We start from the raw sequence: 17,144 nt of genomic DNA, 5'->3' as shown, positions 1-17,144 counted from the left end.
AAACACCCATTTCAGAAAGAAGGTATGGAACTTCACAATCCACGAGTTAATGATTCTTGGAGATGACAGGGATTGAACCTGGGGCCTCATACATGCTAAGCATGCCCTCTACCACTGAGCTACATCCCCTGCTGTCTTGATAGGAAATGAGAAAAATAAATGAGAAAAAAGTTCCAAATGCCCAAAATTGGACTTAAGGTAATAATAGGGCATAAGACTTGAACAAATTTATATTTTTTTTTTTCTGAGAAAAGACCCTAAAAACTAGTCTAAATACGATGTGCACACTTAAACTGGGATTAAAATGCAGAAGGGCATGAAAAATGAGAAAAACATGACAAACACCTATTGCAGAAAGAAGGTATGGAACTTCACAGCCCTTGAGTTTTTGTTCCTTGGAGATGCCAGGGATTGAACCTGGGGCCTCATACATGCTAAGCATGCGCTCTACCACTGAGCTACATCCCCTGTTGTCATTACATAAAATGAGAAAAAAAAAATGAGAAAAAAGTTGCAAATGCCCAAGATCGGAGGTAAGGTAATATAGAAAGTCATAAGACTTGAAAAAATTTGGAGTTTTCTTTTTTTTTTTTTGTCTGAGAAAAGGCTATCAAAAGACTCTAAAAACTAGTCTAAATATGATGTGCACACTTAAACTGGAAATAAAATGCAGAAGGGCATGAAAAATGAGTAAAAGTGGCAAACACCCAATTTAGAAAGAAGGCAAACAAATTCACAATGCCTGAGTATCTCATACTTGGAGATGCCAGGGATTGAACCTGGGGCCTCATACATGCGAAGCATGAGCTCTACCACTGAGCTACATCCCCAATTATGTTCACAAAAAATGAGAAAAAAAAATGAGAAAAAAGTTGCAAATGCCCAAAATTGGACTTAAGGTAATAATAAGGCATAAGACTTGAACAAATTTGGATTTTTTTTTTCCTGAGAAAAGGCTATCAAAAGACCCTAAAAACTAGTCTAAATATGATGTGCACACTTAAACTGGGATTAAAATGCAGAAGGGCATGAAAAATGAGAAAAACATGACAAACACCCATTCAGAAAGAAGGCATGGAACTTCACAACCCTTGAGTTTTTGTTCCTTGGAGATGCCAGGGATTGAACCTGGGGCCTCATACATGCTAAGCATGCGCTCTACCACTGAGCTACATCCGATGTCGTCTTTACATAAAATGAGAAAAAAAAAAATGAGAAAAAAGTTGCAAATGCCCAAGAACAGAAGTAAGGTAATATAGAAAGTCATAAGACTTGAAAAAATTTGGAGTTTTCTTTTTTTTTCTGAGAAAGGATTTTCAAAAGACCCTAAACATTTCATTAAATATGACATGCACACTTAAACTGGAAATTAAATGCAGAAGGGCATGAAAAATGAGTAAAAGTGGCAAACACCCAATTTAGAAAGAAGGCATACAAATTCACAATGCTTGAGCTTTTGATACTTGGAGATGTCAGGGATTGAACCTGGGGCCTCATACATGTGAAGCATGAGCTCTACCACTGAGCTACATCCCCAATTATGTTTACAAAAAATGAGAAAAAAAATGAGAAAAAAGTTGCAAATGCCCAAAATTGGACTTAAGGTCATAATAAGGCATAAGACTTGAACAAATTTGGATTTTTTTTTTTTCTGAGAAAAGACCCTAAAAACTAGTCTAAATATGATGTGCACACTTAAACTGGGATTAAAATGCAGAAGGGCATGAAAAATCAGAAAAATATGACAAACACCCATTGCAGAAAGAATGCATGGAACTTCACAAACCTTGAGTTTTTGTTCCTTGGAGATGCTGGGGATTGAACCTGGTGCCTCATACATGCGAAGCATGAGCTCTACCACTGAGCTACATCCCCTGTCTCTGTATATAAAAATGAGGAAAAAAATGAGAAAAAAGTTGCAAATGCCCAAAATTGGACTTAAGGTAATGATAAGGCATAAGACTTGAACAAATTTGGATTTTTTTTTTTTCTGAGAAAAGGCTATCAAAGTACTCTAAAAACTAGTCTAAATATGATGTGCACACTTAAACTGGGATTAAAATGCAGAAGGGCATGAAAAATATGACAAACACCCATTGCAGAAAGAAGGCATGGAACTTCACAACCCTTGAGTTTTTGGTCCTTGGAGATGCCAGGGATTGAACCTGGGGCCTCATACATGCTAAGCATGCGCTCTACCACTGAGCTACATCCCCAATTATGTTCACAAAAAATGAGAAAAAAAAAATGTGAATTAAGTTGCAAATGCCCAAAATTGGACTTTAGGTAATAATAAGGCATAAGACTTGAACAAATTTGGATTTTTTTTTTTCTGAGAAAAGACCCTAAAAACTAGTCTAAATATGATGTGCACACTTAAACTGGAATTAAAATGCAGAAGGGCATGAAAAATGAGAAAAATGTGACAAACACCCATTTCAGAAAGAAGGTATGGAACTTCACAATCCACAAGTTAATGATTCTTGGAGATGCCAGGGATTGAACCTAGGGCTTCATACATGCTAAGCATGCACTCTACCACTGAGCTACATCCCCTGTTGTCTTTACAAAAAATGAGAAAAAAAAAATAAAAAAAAATAAAAATTGTGAATTAAGTGGCAAATGCCCAAAATTGGACTTATGGTAATAATAAGGCATAAGACTTGAACAAATTTGGATTTTTTTTTCTTTTCTGAGAAAAGACCCTAAAAACTAGTCTAAATATGATGTGCACACTTAAAATGGAATTAGAATGCAGAAGGGCATGAAAAATGTGACAAACTCCCATTTTAGAAAGAAGGTATGGAACTTCACAATCCATGAGTTAATGATTCTTGGAGATGCCAGGGATTGAACCTGGGGCCTCGTACATGCAAAGCACACACTCTACCACTGAGCTACATCCCCTGTTGTCTTCATCAAAAATGAGAAAAAAAAAAATGAGCAAAAAGTTGCAAATGCCCAAAATTGGACTTAAGGTAATAACAAGGCAAAAGACTTGAAAAAATTAGGATTTTTTTTTTTTCTGAGAAAAGGCTATCAAAGGACTCTAAAAACTAGTCTAAATATGATGTGCACACTTAAACTGGAATTAAAATGCAGAAGGGCATGAAAAATGAGTAAAAGTGGCAAACACCCAATTTAGAAAGAACGCATACAAATTCACAACGCTTGAGTCTTTGATACTTGGAGATGCGAGGGATTGAACCTGGGGCCTCATACATGCGAAGCATGAGCTTTACCACTGAGCTACATCCCCAATTATGTTCACAAAAAATGAGAAAAAAAATGAGAAAAAAGTTGCAAATGCCCAAAATTGGACTTAAGGTAATAATAAGGCATAAGACTTGAACAAATTTGGATTTTTTTCTTATCTGAGAAAAGACCCTAAAAACTAGTCTAAATATGATGTGCACACTTAAACTGGGATTAAAATGCAGAAGGGCATGAAAAATGAGAAAAATATGACAAACACCCATCGCAGAAAGTAGGCATGGAACTTCACAACCCTTGAGTTTTTGTTCCTTGGAGATGCCAGGAGAGAGAGATAGTAACCACTTCTCGTCAAACTTTGACAGGTGTGACGTCACGCCCTCTGTCCCGCCCCCTAGCCGGAAGTCCCGCCTTCCCAAACCGGAAGTCCCGCCTTAGAGAGCCCGCCAAAAAAAAAAAAAAATTCTCTCACACACACACGCACACACACACACACACACACACACACGTTCTCACATTTGCTACTTTTTAAAGACCCCATTCTTTTGCTATTCCTGTAAGGACCCTACTTTACAGCCATCCTAGAAACATATGAAATGCCTTCCTTGACCAGAAAAAAAAATGTATTTTAATGCCATCACCACAGAATTCTTTTACACACAAAGAGAAGAAAAATATAGATTTTTAAAGCCCCATATATTTTCACTAATCTCTTTAGGACGTTTTTTAAAAAAAATATGATTTTACTATTTTTGTAAGGACCATCAAAAGAAAAAAGAAAATTCCCTCCAATTACTTTAAAGTAACATATCTGCATCATTTTTTTCTGAACTGCAACATGTTAATAAAGAATCTGAAAAGGGTTTTTATATCAATCTTGTGAAACAACTAAAAAAATACTAGTTTACTGGTTAAAACATGATAATAATAAAGTTTCCTTGTATTCTTTAAAGAAGTAATAGAGAAAATAAAATAAAGGGAATTTTGGTTTTAAAACAGCACAAACAGTGATTTACCTCCATGTTTCCCTTTGTGTTCACCTCTGACCAAACCCGGTTTCATATATTATCTATTATCTAAGTTAGGACCAGGGTTTTGGTCCTAACTTGTCCAAAGGTCCTAAGTAGAAAGGTGCTTTTACTGCTCGAGGTCCTCGGAAGGGTTGTAATGTAAGAACACACGCACACACACACACACACACACACACACACACACACACACACACACACACACACACACACACACACACAACCATGAAATGCTTTGTAGAAGGGTTTTGTTTGTTAAACCTTTCAAACTAAACGGTAGCTATTCTTTTTTTTCCAATATAGTAGTCTCATACTTACTTAATTCACCAACCCCTCAATGAACCTTTTTAAAGAAAAACAAAGTGTGGGTTTGTCCCTTGAGTTGAAGTGATCCACCAACAGGCACACAGGCTTCTCACACACACGCACGCACACAGAGAGAGAGAGAGAGAGAGAGAGAGGTTTCAGTCACCTTTCTGCTCCACCGGGCCAAAGTGATGTGAGGACATTGTTAGGAAGTGGAGAGGTCCACAGGGTGGATTTCCAGAGGAATAGACACACACACACACACACACACACACACACAACCATGAAATGCTTTGTAGAAGGGTTTTGTTTGTTAAACCTCTCAAACAAAGGTATAAATGCACAATATTTCTCACCAAATAAAAAAAAAACCTTTTTCAAAAAAAGTACTTTTTATTTGATTAACGTAACAACGGGGTTATTACTGCAGCTTTATGTAGAAATCAAAACAATCAAACCGGTGTGAGGAATAATTCTTGTATTATTGAATGCACAATCTCATGCTTCCTCACTGTTTACAAAAGATGTTTCAAACTAGAGAATCAAGATATAACCTCAGAGGAACTGATTTGCTGCAAAAACCCATGGCGAAGAGTAATACTAAGAGGAGATGTTTATCAGTCAAAGGAGTTGATCTATGGAATGGTCTACCTATACAACTTAAGGGCTCCAAAACTATTCATGCATTTAAGAAAATGTACAAGTTAAATATTATAGAGAAGTATAGAACACTTGAATGAAACATTAGAAAAGAAGTTGATCGAGGATGCTTAATATAATTTTGATTGTTGAAGTTTAAGTTTTGTGCTTACATGTTACCATCGTTGGTATGAGAGAAATTGTATAATTGTGTCATCTTTGGACATACAGTAGTGTTTCAGTTGTAAAAGGGGTTAGGCAAAATAAGTCTAGACTTCAGCTTAAACCCCTTTCGGTCAGGCATCATTTAGCGGTTGACATTCTTAATGTATACATATGTAACGGGTGAACGGAAGTCAGTGGGTGGGAACCACGGAGGACGTCCGTGGTATTGACGGACCTATTTAACCGACGCACAAGCAGTCCGTCTCCCTCTCTGCTCCTCACTGAAAGCACAACACGGCTGCTGTGCACGGAATCCCGAGATAAAGCTTGTAAGTTTCTTTAGCCTTTTAAAGCTCATTGCACTAGTCACTTTACATGCCGTCCTTTTAACCTAAACAAATGCACGTTTGTATAATTAGGCATGATCAAAGCAGAACGGGATTGAATCTCCGGTCAGAACGAGACAGTGAAGCTCCAGTTGAATATTTATGGGTTAAATTACCATAACTATCTGGATGTGTAAAGGGCTGTAAAAGGACCCGTTTTGGCAAAGGTATGAATTCCACTTGTAATAGATTTGTTTAATTCTGTTTGATTGATTGTCTAATAACTTGTATTCTCTCTAGGACTGTGAGTGAATCCTTTTTACCTGTCACTGTTTTTATCCCACCAACCTTTTAACCATTTGTATATGTTTTAATGTAATCATGTCGCCTTAATTGGTAATCATGTATTGCTGGTAATCATTATATTTATCTATCACTGCGGCCGTATTTGAAGTTGCTGTGGTTTTGCTGTTTTGCTGTGTGCCCTGAGTTCAAAGTGATAGTATACTTATCGTGATTACTGGGCTTATATTGTTTGATGTGCCAGTGTTAATAAATGTACTACAACCTACCTCCAGCCCTTTTCAGTTAATTCTGGACACCTATTGTTAATTCTAATTGCTACAGAATTTGGCGCTGCGAGCAGGGTGGCTGGTTTTGGGTTTTGATTAGTTTTGGTGTGGTGGGATAAAACAGTGATAGGTCGGCGGCGTCGGGGGACTGCGGAAGGAACGGCTGAAGCTGCACCATCCTCCTCGGGGTGACTGGGCAACATGGAAAATCTGCATGAACTTCTGGAGCAACTACAACAACTCAAAGCATCCAATGAACAACTGAAGGAACAGCTCCAACAGACTCGAGATAGCCAGGCATCTGACTCCAGGCCTGGGCCTTCCACCCTGAACATGGCTTCCTCTAGCACTGGTATTTTACACAATGAAACTGAGATACGCTATGTATATGTGCCTAAAGAACGCAAGTGTCCGAAGTTTACTGGTAACATGAGTGTTGATTTGCTTACTGTTGACCAATGGCTTGAAGAGGTACGTAGGTGTTTGGAGGTTAAATACATGCCTAGGGCTGAACAAATGTTATTTGTTAGAGACCACTTGGATGGTAGTGCCAAGGCTGAAGTTGATCTCTACCCGAGTGTTAACCGAGATACTCCAGACAAAATTTTCACCATTTTAACTGAGAATTACAGTTGCACACAGTCTTACATAGCCGCACAATTACAATTATTCCAACGTAGACAGCGGGAAGGCGAAACGCTTCGTGATTATTCACATGTGTTAAAGTCATTAATGGATATAGCCATCCGTAAAACGCCCGGCGGTATTCCAAATAATGATTTGATTCTGCGTGACCAGTTCGTGGAACACATCTCGGATGATACCTTACGTAGGGAACTGAAGCAGTGTGTCTCCAAAGAACCTAACCTTTCCTTTATTGAACTTCGTGCGGTGGCCATAAAATGGACAGAAGCCAGTAGAACCTCTAACAAAAGTCGATCTCGAGCATTTTCCTGTGACTCCCAGTGTGCGGAAATGGTTGAAGCTAGTGCTAATCTAGTGGCTATTAAACCGAGTGATGAAATAGCAGAGATAAAAGAATCACTCCGTAAACAGCAGTCTCAATTAGACACCATAATGCAGCATCTCACGGCACAGCTTCCTCAGCCTAAGGTTGATGATGAACCTCAGAGCTTTGTAAAACGGCCCCGTGTACAGGGCGATGGTAAGCTTATCTGCCATCGTTGCAATAAAGTAGGACATATTGCAAGGTTCTGTAGGGTAAATTTAAACATTAACCGTCGTGCATTTTCTACTTCAGAAGCTGTCGCATGTAGTCAAGTGGTTGGGGGGGGGTCCTGACTCTCAGCTGTCGGGAAACTAATCCCTCTGGTGCAGAGAGCCAAGCATCAGAAATGGGATCTGTGGGCTCACCCAAAGAACAAACCAGGCTTTACTCCCGCCTGGTGGGCAGATGTCCAGTGGTACAGGTCAAAATGGGGGATGTCATGGTCCCCTGCCTACTGGATACTGGATCCATGGTCACCACAATTCGAGAAAGTTTTTTTGAAAAATTCTTCAAGCCTGAGGGGGTGGGATTGCTAAAAAAATGCCATTGGTTACAACTTAAGGCTGCTAATGGGTTAAAAATCCCCTATAAGGGCTATATGGAGCTTGAAGTTGATGTCCTAGGAAGAACTCTGCCTAATATGGGAGTTCTGGTGGTTGAAGATCCCCCCAATGAGTCCACAGAACCACAACTTGCGGTGCCTGGGCTCCTCGGAATGAATATCATTCGTTGCTGTTATAATCGTTTGTTTGAACAGTTTGGCCCTGGTCTTCTTCAAGCGCCTGTCATTCAAGCTGCTGACAGAAGTTGGGGGGAAGCACTAGTGAAATGCCAAAGCATAGAAGCTCTGACCTCAAAAGGGTATCTGGGGAAAGCCAGAGCCCCAGGCCAAGCCGTGTGTGTCCCAGCCGGCTCCCTGACGTGGATCCACACTGTATGCACTTCTGCCTCCCAATTAACACTTCCATCTGTGTTATTCGAGCCACCAGCAGCAACAGTTACCCTGCCAGCAGGTCTCCTGGTCTCATCAGCCCTCCTCGCCATTCATCAAGGAAATGTGGAGATCCCTGTTGTTAATGTGGGCTCCGAGGATGTTTGGCTGCGGCCTCTCTCTCAACTAGGTGCGCTCCATGTAGTAGACTTAAAACAATCTAGAAAGGCTGTTGTGTTTGAAGAGGTGGAAGACCAAGACGCTGTGGCAGTTATCCGACAGGTGGAAGCGGATGAGTTGCCTCTTGACCCCCCAAATTTCTCCTGGTCAAACCTTTCCCCTGAGCAGAGTCAGCAGGCGGCTAAACTGTTGGAGAAGCATAATTCAGTGTTCAGTCAGGGGGGTGGGGACCTGGGGTGCACTGAATTAGTGGAACATGAGATTCACTTGCAGGATGACGCTCCAGTGCGGCAGCGCTATCGACGCCTCCCCCCATCCCAGTATGAAGAGGTAAAGACTCACATCCAGGAGCTGTTAGACAAAGGGGTGGCGCGACCAAGTTCAAGTCCATTTTCATCACCGATTGTGCCTGTTTTTAAGAAAACGGGGGAAATGAGACTATGCGTAGATTACAGAATGTTGAATGCCAAAACCAAGAAAGACGCGTATCCATTGCCGCGAATAGAGGAGACTTTAGACTCTCTTACTGGTGCCCAGTGGTTTTCAACACTAGATCTCGCAAGTGGTTATAATCAGGTGCCGGTGGCAGAAAAGGATAAGAATAAAACCGCCTTTTGCACACCATTTGGGCTTTTTGAGTTTAATCGAATGCCGTTCGGGCTGTGCAATGCACCAAGTACATTTCAAAGACTAATGGAGCGCATATTTGGAGATCAAAGCTTCCAAACGTTGTTGTTGTATCTTGACGAAATCATTATTTTTTCCCCCAACTTTGATCAGCACCTTCATCGACTCGATCTGGTTCTGTCCCGGCTAAAACAAAATAACCTTAAGCTGAAGCGAAAAAAATGTAACTTTTTCCAATCTGAAGTCAAATACTTGGGTCACGTTATATCAGCTGCCGGAGTAGCGACAGATCCAGCTAAAATAAGTGCAGTCACTGAGTGGCCAAGACCTACTACATGTAAAGAGCTGCAGTCTTTCTTAGGATTCGCCTCCTATTATCGCCGGTTCGTGGAAGGGTTCTCCAAACATGCAGTGCCCCTTCACAAGCTCGTAGCAACGTTGGGGGGCATAAAACAGGGAAAGTCTAGAGGAAAAAATGCTATTGCAGAGCTCTGGGCAGAGGATTGTGAAAGTGCATTCCAGACACTCAAAAAGATGCTAGCGACCACTCCAGTACTCGGCTATGCTGATTTTACAAAACCTTTCATCCTTGAAGTGGATGCAAGCCATGCAGGGCTAGGGGCAGTGTTATCACAAGACCAAGATGGTAGACGCAGGCCAATTGCTTTCGCTAGTCGCGGACTTAGACCCACAGAGAGAAACATGTCTAACTACAGTTCTCGAAAGCTTGAGTTTTTGGCCCTCAAATGGGCTGTCACCCAAAAGTTTCGTGAATGTCTGTTGGGTAGCACGTTTTGCGTTTTTACTGATAACAACCCATTAAGTTACCTTCAGACAGCAAATTTGAGTGCAGTTGAACAACGCTGGGCTGCGGAGCTAGCAGTATTTAACTTTGAAATAAAGTACCGCCCTGGTCCGGCCAATCGAAATGCCGATGCCTTATCACGTCAAACACAACCACAAGACATCTCGTTAGTTGCCCCGGGCTTTATGGTCCCAGGAGAGGTCCATCAGTCGACTCAGCCATCCAGTTCAATGACCAGAGCACAGTGCAATGCAATATCAGCCCACCCCTTTCGCCCAAGTGCTGACCTCACCACACTACAAGCAGCTGACCCTAGTATTAGTGAGTTCCTGAAGTACTGGAGCAGTGGGGTCCCCCCGAACAAACAAGCTCTAAATGCTGCAAGCAAAGACGTAAAGAAACTGGTACAGCAGTGGTCAAGAATAAAAGTTAAAGATGGAGTTTTGTATCGCCAGATCCAGCCTCCAGGGGAGCGACTTCTGTGGCAGCTTCTTTTACCACAATGTCTGAAAACTGAAGTTTTAAAACATCTCCATGACAACCACGGGCACCAAGGGATCCAACGCACCACCAGTCTTCTAAGAAGTAGGTGCTATTGGCCCTTCATGGGGCGAGATATTGAAAAATACTGCCAACAATGCCATCGTTGCACCCTAGCAAAAGCAGCCCAGCCTAAGGTGCGGACCTCGAGAGGAAGCCTAATGGCCTCAAAGCCCTTAGAAATAGTGGCAGTGGACTTTGCCTTGCTAGAGAAAGCCACAGATGGGAGAGAAAATGTGCTGGTCATAACTGATGTCTTCTCTAAATTTTCCCAGGCCTATGCTACTCGTGATCAAAAAGCAAGCACAGTTGCCAAAGTCCTTACAGATAAATGGTTTTACACCTATGGAGTCCCTAAACGGATTCATAGTGACCAAGGAAGATGTTTTGAAGGAGATCTGTTAAAACGCCTATGTAGCCTATATGGTATTGAAAAAAGCAGAACCACCTCATACCATCCGGAAGGCAATGGGCAGTGTGAAAGATTTAATAGAACCTTGTTTGATTTACTGAGGACGCTCCCCCCAGAGAGTAAAAGAAAATGGCCACAGCATCTGCCCGAAGTTCTTTATGCCTACAATACCACAGAGCACCAATCAACCGGTTTTTCACCATTTGAGCTTATGTTTGGCCAAAAGCCTCAACTCCCTGTGGATTTTTTGTTAGGCACGTCGCAAGCGAGCCCGGCCACAAGATCACCTCAAGATTGGGTGGATGAGCATCGAAACCATCTCACTGTAGTGTATGCCCAAGCAAAAGAAAGGTTGCAGCAAGCAGCAGCGAGAAGAAACTGTCATTATAAGCCAAATGTGACCTCTGTCCTACCCCCTGGCACATTGGTGTATAAAAAGAGCCATGCTCTAGGCCGCCACAAAATCCATGATGCTTGGGACACAACAGTGTATGTTGTGGTTAAAAGTATGGACCAAGAGGGGAGAGTTTATCAAATCCGTCCAAGAGATGCTATGGGCTCACACAAAAATGTAAATAGAGCTGAAATCAAAATTTTGACAACGGTGCAAGACTGCAGTGAAAAAAATACATCTCTGCCTGATCCAGGCTTACTATGCAATGCCCCACCAGACATTCCACCGGAGTTGTCCGATAATGACAGTGAAGAAGAGGACATTGTTATCGTAATGGACCAAAATCCACCAAGAGTCAGGGCTCCCTCCTCCCCCAGGCAGGCACAAAGTGCAGAGAGCGGGCCTCAGAGTTTAGCGCCCATAACCGTCCCGCCTCTGGCAACTCAGAATCTGAGACGTACCCATAGAACAACTGCAGGACATCATACAAACATGTATCATCTCCCTAGGGCAGTTAACCAGTCAACTGTGGCATCCTTACAGAGTGCCCCCCAAGCTATGTGCCAGGGACAAAGATATGCGTTTAGGCCATGGTTATAAGTGGTCACCGGGACGGTGACTTTTCAAAACTGGGGCCAGTGTAACGGGTGAACGGAAGTCAGTGGGTGGGAACCACGGAGGACACGGAGCAGTCCGTCTCCCTCTCTGCTCCTCACTGAAAGCACAACACGGCTGCTGTGCACGGAATCCCGAGATAAAGCTTGTAAGTTTCTTTAGCCTTTTAAAGCTCATTGCACTAGTCACTTTACATGCCGTCCTTTTAACCTAAACAAATGCACGTTTGTATAATTAGGCATGATCAAAGCAGAACGGGATTGAATCTCCGGTCAGAACGAGACAGTGAAGCTCCAGTTGAATATTTATGGGTTAAATTACCATAACTATCTGGATGTGTAAAGGGCTGTAAAAGGACCCGTTTTGGCAAAGGTATGAATTCCACTTGTAATAGATTTGTTTAATTCTGTTTGATTGATTGTCTAATAACTTGTATTCTCTCTAGGACTGTGAGTGAATCCTTTTTACCTGTCACTGTTTTTATCCCACCAACCTTTTAACCATTTGTATATGTTTTAATGTAATCATGTCGCCTTAATTGGTAATCATGTATTGCTGGTAATCATTATATTTATCTATCACTGCGGCCGTATTTGAAGTTGCTGTGGTTTTGCTGTTTTGCTGTGTGCCCTGAGTTCAAAGTGATAGTATACTTATCGTGATTACTGGGCTTATATTGTTTAATGTGCCAGTGTTAATAAATGTACTACAACCTACCTCCAGCCCTTTTCAGTTAATTCTGGACACCTATTGTTAATTCTAATTGCTACACATATTTTTTTTCTTTCTTTTTCCTGTCGTGTAATGTGTGTGTGATCTTTGAATGACCTTAGATCTGGATGTTCACAATGACCGTAGAAATAAACTAGCTAACTAACTAACAATCCAACACAAACCCTGAGTTCAGACGGCATAAAATAAAAGTGTTTTGCTTTGAAAAGAAGATGCAAAAAAGCTTTCCAAATCTTACCATTCATAGCAGCAATATGACCATGTCTGACCATCACTATGCATAAGAATGCTTCACACATCAGACTTACCTCTGAACTTTAAACTAGTCACACACACACACACACACACACACACACACACACACACACACACACACACACACACAATTTCAACCAATCCGCCAAAAAAAAAAAAAAAGCAGTCTTGGGGCGTTTGTTTTTCAAATATTACCCGTTGGATGAAATTGGAGAACGCACAGGGAGTTTAGCTGGTGCACATCTGCTTCATACGAGCCAATGGTTCCATGTCCGTCAATAAAGTTTAAAAGCCTCTTTGAATGGGACATATTCAAAGAAGGTAAATGTCATAAAACTTATAACACAGGAGGGTTAAGTATTTCTTTCTAATTTCAACTTTATTATTTTTCATTAATATAATATTATTTCTTATATTTATTGCCTTGAAGGCAACATAACTTTAATTTGTGTTAAATAAGAAGATTGCATTTTATTAGCTGCTATAAGGGTTAGTCTGACGCCGTCATAGGGGGAATACAAATAAAGCAAAATTCAAGGGATGTTTGTAAAAAGAATGAGCTTTTTAGAGTATATTTTTACACAGAATACGTACATAATATGATGATAAATATGTTTTGATTATAATATCATGATTTATTCACGAATAACATTGTTTTTAAGACGGACCGGATTTTGTCCCGCCAACCACAGTTTTGCCTTGTGGCTGCCGCTGTTATTTTCTCATCCTCTGCAGCAGCCGTGGTTTCAAGGGGTGGGGGTTGTGTGTGTGTGTGTGTGTGTGTGTGTGTGTGGGAGCGCTGGAATGTTTTGCTTTATCCGGTTTACGTATATTACAACAACACACAACAAACATTGATGGTTATAACATCGTCACCTTTATTTTGATTGTATTTTTATAACGACAGGCTGTCTGAATTATTCTGTTTCTGTCTGATCAGCGGAGCGTTAAGGAAATAATAACCGGCAATAAAACTCTGGAAACAATAACTAGGAATAAATAGTTGTTCTTTGGTAAACTTGGTGATATTACAGACGGTATGGACACATTTACTCCGTTTCCGGGGTTTGATGTTCTGATTTCTAATAGTAAGTTAATATTGAGACAGCGTCAGCGTCAGTTCTGGTGATAAACATCTATTAAACAGATAAATGATGCTCTTCCCGTGAGGTTTTATTACAGGCAAACCGCTAGTTAAACACGTTCGCATTGAGCCAAACTCACTTTTTCTTCTTCATCAACGCATTACCTATTAAACTTTACATCGGTCACCAAACACTACAGGGGTGTACCAAATTGTTCCGTCACCCGTTTGCTCCAACGTCAAGACCCTTTAGCTGTCCGCAGCGATGCCTGAGCATAATTTGCGTAAAAACAATAGATGTGAACAGAAATAGCGGCACACATCCACTTGTTCTGGTAAAAACTCGCTTAGATAAAAACAAATCATGGTTTAGTGAAATTATAAATATTTCAGCCAGATGATGCACAATAATTGCATTGGATCTACATTTAAGTTAGAGTTAAATCAGACACGATAAGCATTACATAAACAATTAAATTAACAGGTTTATTTTCACTGAAACACTGCTGAGACAGACCACAGATAGGATTTCATTAAAGATGCTGCAGATTTGGTGTTTAAGGCAATAAAATTAAATAAGAAGGTGGAGTTTATAAATCTTACATAATTGTTACAATCCAAAAACATGGTAAAGAGCAGTTGATGGCAGGTATAGTGGGAACGCGATGACTCCCTGTTTATTTTCAAAAATGAAACAAAGTCTTCCCTCTAATTAAAGTAAAACTGGAAAATTGAAGCAGCGTGTATTAAACTGGTAGCACTTTGAAGTAGCTCGTGTTTTAGAAAGGTTGGTGATCCATGGTCTATGTCATAAACTAAAACATTTCCTTTAATGTAGCGTAACTGTTAACCTGAAAATGTATTGGTTACATGTAACTTGTCTTTATTTGAATGTTTGATTTGAAGAAATTCAAAAGCAATCGGTTAAAGTACAAAGTAAAATTAGAACAAATGATAAAGGTATGTTTCTGTTTATGGTGTTAAAGTCTGTAATGATCTCGAGGGTCACTATGAGTTCGTGGTCAATGTTTAAAAAAAGTCTTTAAAAAACAAAAGGCTTTGAATCACAAGTTTATAAGTTGATGAATGGTGCTGTTATTGTTTTTATATCGTGCTGTTTGGGGGTGGGCTCCGATACAGATACTGATTCAGCTCATTCCATTTTTGCTGTTTAAATGAATGTTTATTCTTTGTATTGAATTGTCTATGTTGGAAGACAGCCAAAAGCAAATCAATCAATATTAGGAGTAAGTTACAGATTCAATTTTTGTCAGGTAATTTGTAATTGTGCTAGATTATTAGAAAAGAAAAAGTTACCCTCCAAACACTGACTTTTTCAAAACGGTGTTTATGTTGTTCAAATCATCTTGCTGTAGTTAACTTTAGGATTTCCCTACGTTCAGTTATTCATTTTTATTAGGATAATTACTTACCACCAGAAAGATAAATAAAATCCCAGGGATAAACTCCAAATTAACATATTGGCTCATCAAATTTCACAAAAGGCCTTTTTTTAGAGAGCTTTGACGACGCCGCCAAAGATGTTCACGGGTATTTAATAGTAGACCTCACACCCGTATGCCCAGTGCTATACAGACTAAGGACCCGTGTACAGCCTCACGCACGTCTGACCGTTTACACCCCCAAAACGTCGTGTCGGCACGAATAAAAAGAAACGCCCCCTTGTTGGCGGCTCTGTATCATGCTTCACCCAAGAAACGAAAGGACATTCTTATTCACAGTTCCCCCGATTTTATCCAAGCATTGTGTGAGATCGCCTTAAATCTTCTGAAAGGAAACATCCCGTTGAATCCTTCTCAGTTTAAAAAACTGAAGAGGCAGAAAAAAATTATCAAGCTGTTGGCCGATAAAAAAACCAGCATAAAACACAAGCAGCGGGCTCTAAAGAAGCAAACTGGTGGTTTTATTCTACCTCTGCTCTCGACCGTCGTGCCTTTGCTCGGCAATCTCATCGGAGGATCCAGATCCAGAGATAATGACTTTAAAGAAGACCCAAAAAATGTTTCTTATTTCACCTCACCAGTTAAAGAGTCTAACTCAGCCTTCGCCATCCATGAGAGAGAACGCTGAGCTGGATTTGGACGACCGTATGAGAACAATCTTGAACGAGCAGGGTGTGAGTCCTCATGAGAAAATTAAAAAGTATAGCGCGCTACTGCAAAGATATCTGACCTTTATGAAGCAGGGTCAGAGAGAGGATCGTAGAGTGGCAACGACCCAGCACCCGGAGCAGTTGGATGTTCCGTATGACGCCAAAGCTCAAACGTCTTCTCACAAACCACAAACATCCGGCGATGTAAATTTTGACCGTACGGACCAAGATCTTTTGAAGAACCTCCCCCAGTGAGATTGCAAGAGCGCAGAGTACGTCTTAAAAAAAATATCGGAGAATCATGAAGGCTGGAATTCCAAGGGGGAATTCATTTTCAGGGGCAACGCTGTGCAAGGTTCTCACGTGATTGATTTGTTAAAGTATCTCACCCACCCTTTTAAGAAAAAAACCAGGGAGCCATCGCCTGCGGGGTGGACAGAGTTTTTAAATACTCTGTCTGAACTAAACATCCCCTTATCCACAATAAATAACCCGCATGCCCGCGATCAATACCGTCTGCTCAAGAGGGAGGCCGGTGGTTTCCGTGATAAAGAATTTGAAACACCTGAAGGAAAAAGAAGAAAAAAGGCGTTCCGTGAACTATCCCCAAAATGGATTACTCCCGAGAGAGAATTAGCTGCCGAACGGACTGTTGGAAAACAAAATACTTTACCATTCTCTCTGGTCTTTGGAGAGAGCAGACGTGTTTTCGTTTGCTCCGATAACACGACCTTGGCTACAGCTGGCTACAGCTGAACAGCAGAACAGCCTGAAACATTGGGCCCAAGACTGAAGGAAAATGGTGAAAAAACCGCAGGGAGGCCCTTCAGAACCCAATTCGGGTTTGGAAGAGGTCAAGGAGATGATATGCGAGGGTCTACGAAACCTATCTGCCGAGATAAAGTCGTTGGAAAAGACGCTGGAAAACTCACTGGAAAGACTACAAAGCGAAGCAAAGGTACTGAAAGAAAAGAATGAAAGAAATGCTGAAGAGATAAAATTGTTGAACGCGAGGGTTGAACAGCTGGAACAAAAGGAAAGAGAGAAAGATGTCATCATCACAGGCCTAAAGATAAAACCCAGGAGCTATGCGAGTGACGAAGAAACAAAATCGATTGAACAACAGGTCATTGACTACCTGAAGTCGAAGGACATTGTCCTGAACCCTGACAACATCAACTCCTGCCATCTCCTGCCA

General features: G+C 41.0%; 6 non-coding genes across 6 annotated transcripts; all 6 read right to left on the bottom strand.

Moving 5' to 3' along the window:
- Positions 1-396: 396 nt before the first annotated feature.
- trnaa-agc (transfer RNA alanine (anticodon AGC)) lies at positions 397-468 on the bottom strand. The gene has a single exon. It is a non-coding gene; the product is annotated as a tRNA-Ala (tRNA).
- Positions 469-758: 290 nt separating this feature from the next.
- Positions 759-830, bottom strand: trnaa-cgc (transfer RNA alanine (anticodon CGC)). The gene has a single exon. It is a non-coding gene; the product is annotated as a tRNA-Ala (tRNA).
- A 634-nt stretch (positions 831-1,464) lies between these two features.
- On the bottom strand, positions 1,465-1,536 carry trnav-cac (transfer RNA valine (anticodon CAC)). Its single transcript has one exon. It is a non-coding gene; the product is annotated as a tRNA-Val (tRNA).
- A 608-nt stretch (positions 1,537-2,144) lies between these two features.
- Positions 2,145-2,216, bottom strand: trnaa-agc (transfer RNA alanine (anticodon AGC)). The gene has a single exon. It is a non-coding gene; the product is annotated as a tRNA-Ala (tRNA).
- A 619-nt stretch (positions 2,217-2,835) lies between these two features.
- On the bottom strand, positions 2,836-2,907 carry trnaa-ugc (transfer RNA alanine (anticodon UGC)). The gene has a single exon. It is a non-coding gene; the product is annotated as a tRNA-Ala (tRNA).
- Positions 2,908-3,187: 280 nt separating this feature from the next.
- Positions 3,188-3,259, bottom strand: trnaa-cgc (transfer RNA alanine (anticodon CGC)). Its single transcript has one exon. It is a non-coding gene; the product is annotated as a tRNA-Ala (tRNA).
- Positions 3,260-17,144: the final 13,885 nt, after the last annotated feature.

This window comes from Gouania willdenowi, unplaced genomic scaffold (genome assembly GCF_900634775.1).
Source record: "Gouania willdenowi unplaced genomic scaffold, fGouWil2.1 scaffold_87_arrow_ctg1, whole genome shotgun sequence".
In the NCBI taxonomy this organism is placed as follows: Eukaryota; Metazoa; Chordata; class Actinopteri; order Blenniiformes; family Gobiesocidae; genus Gouania; species Gouania willdenowi.
This window is presented reverse-complemented; position numbering and strand designations above follow the sequence as displayed.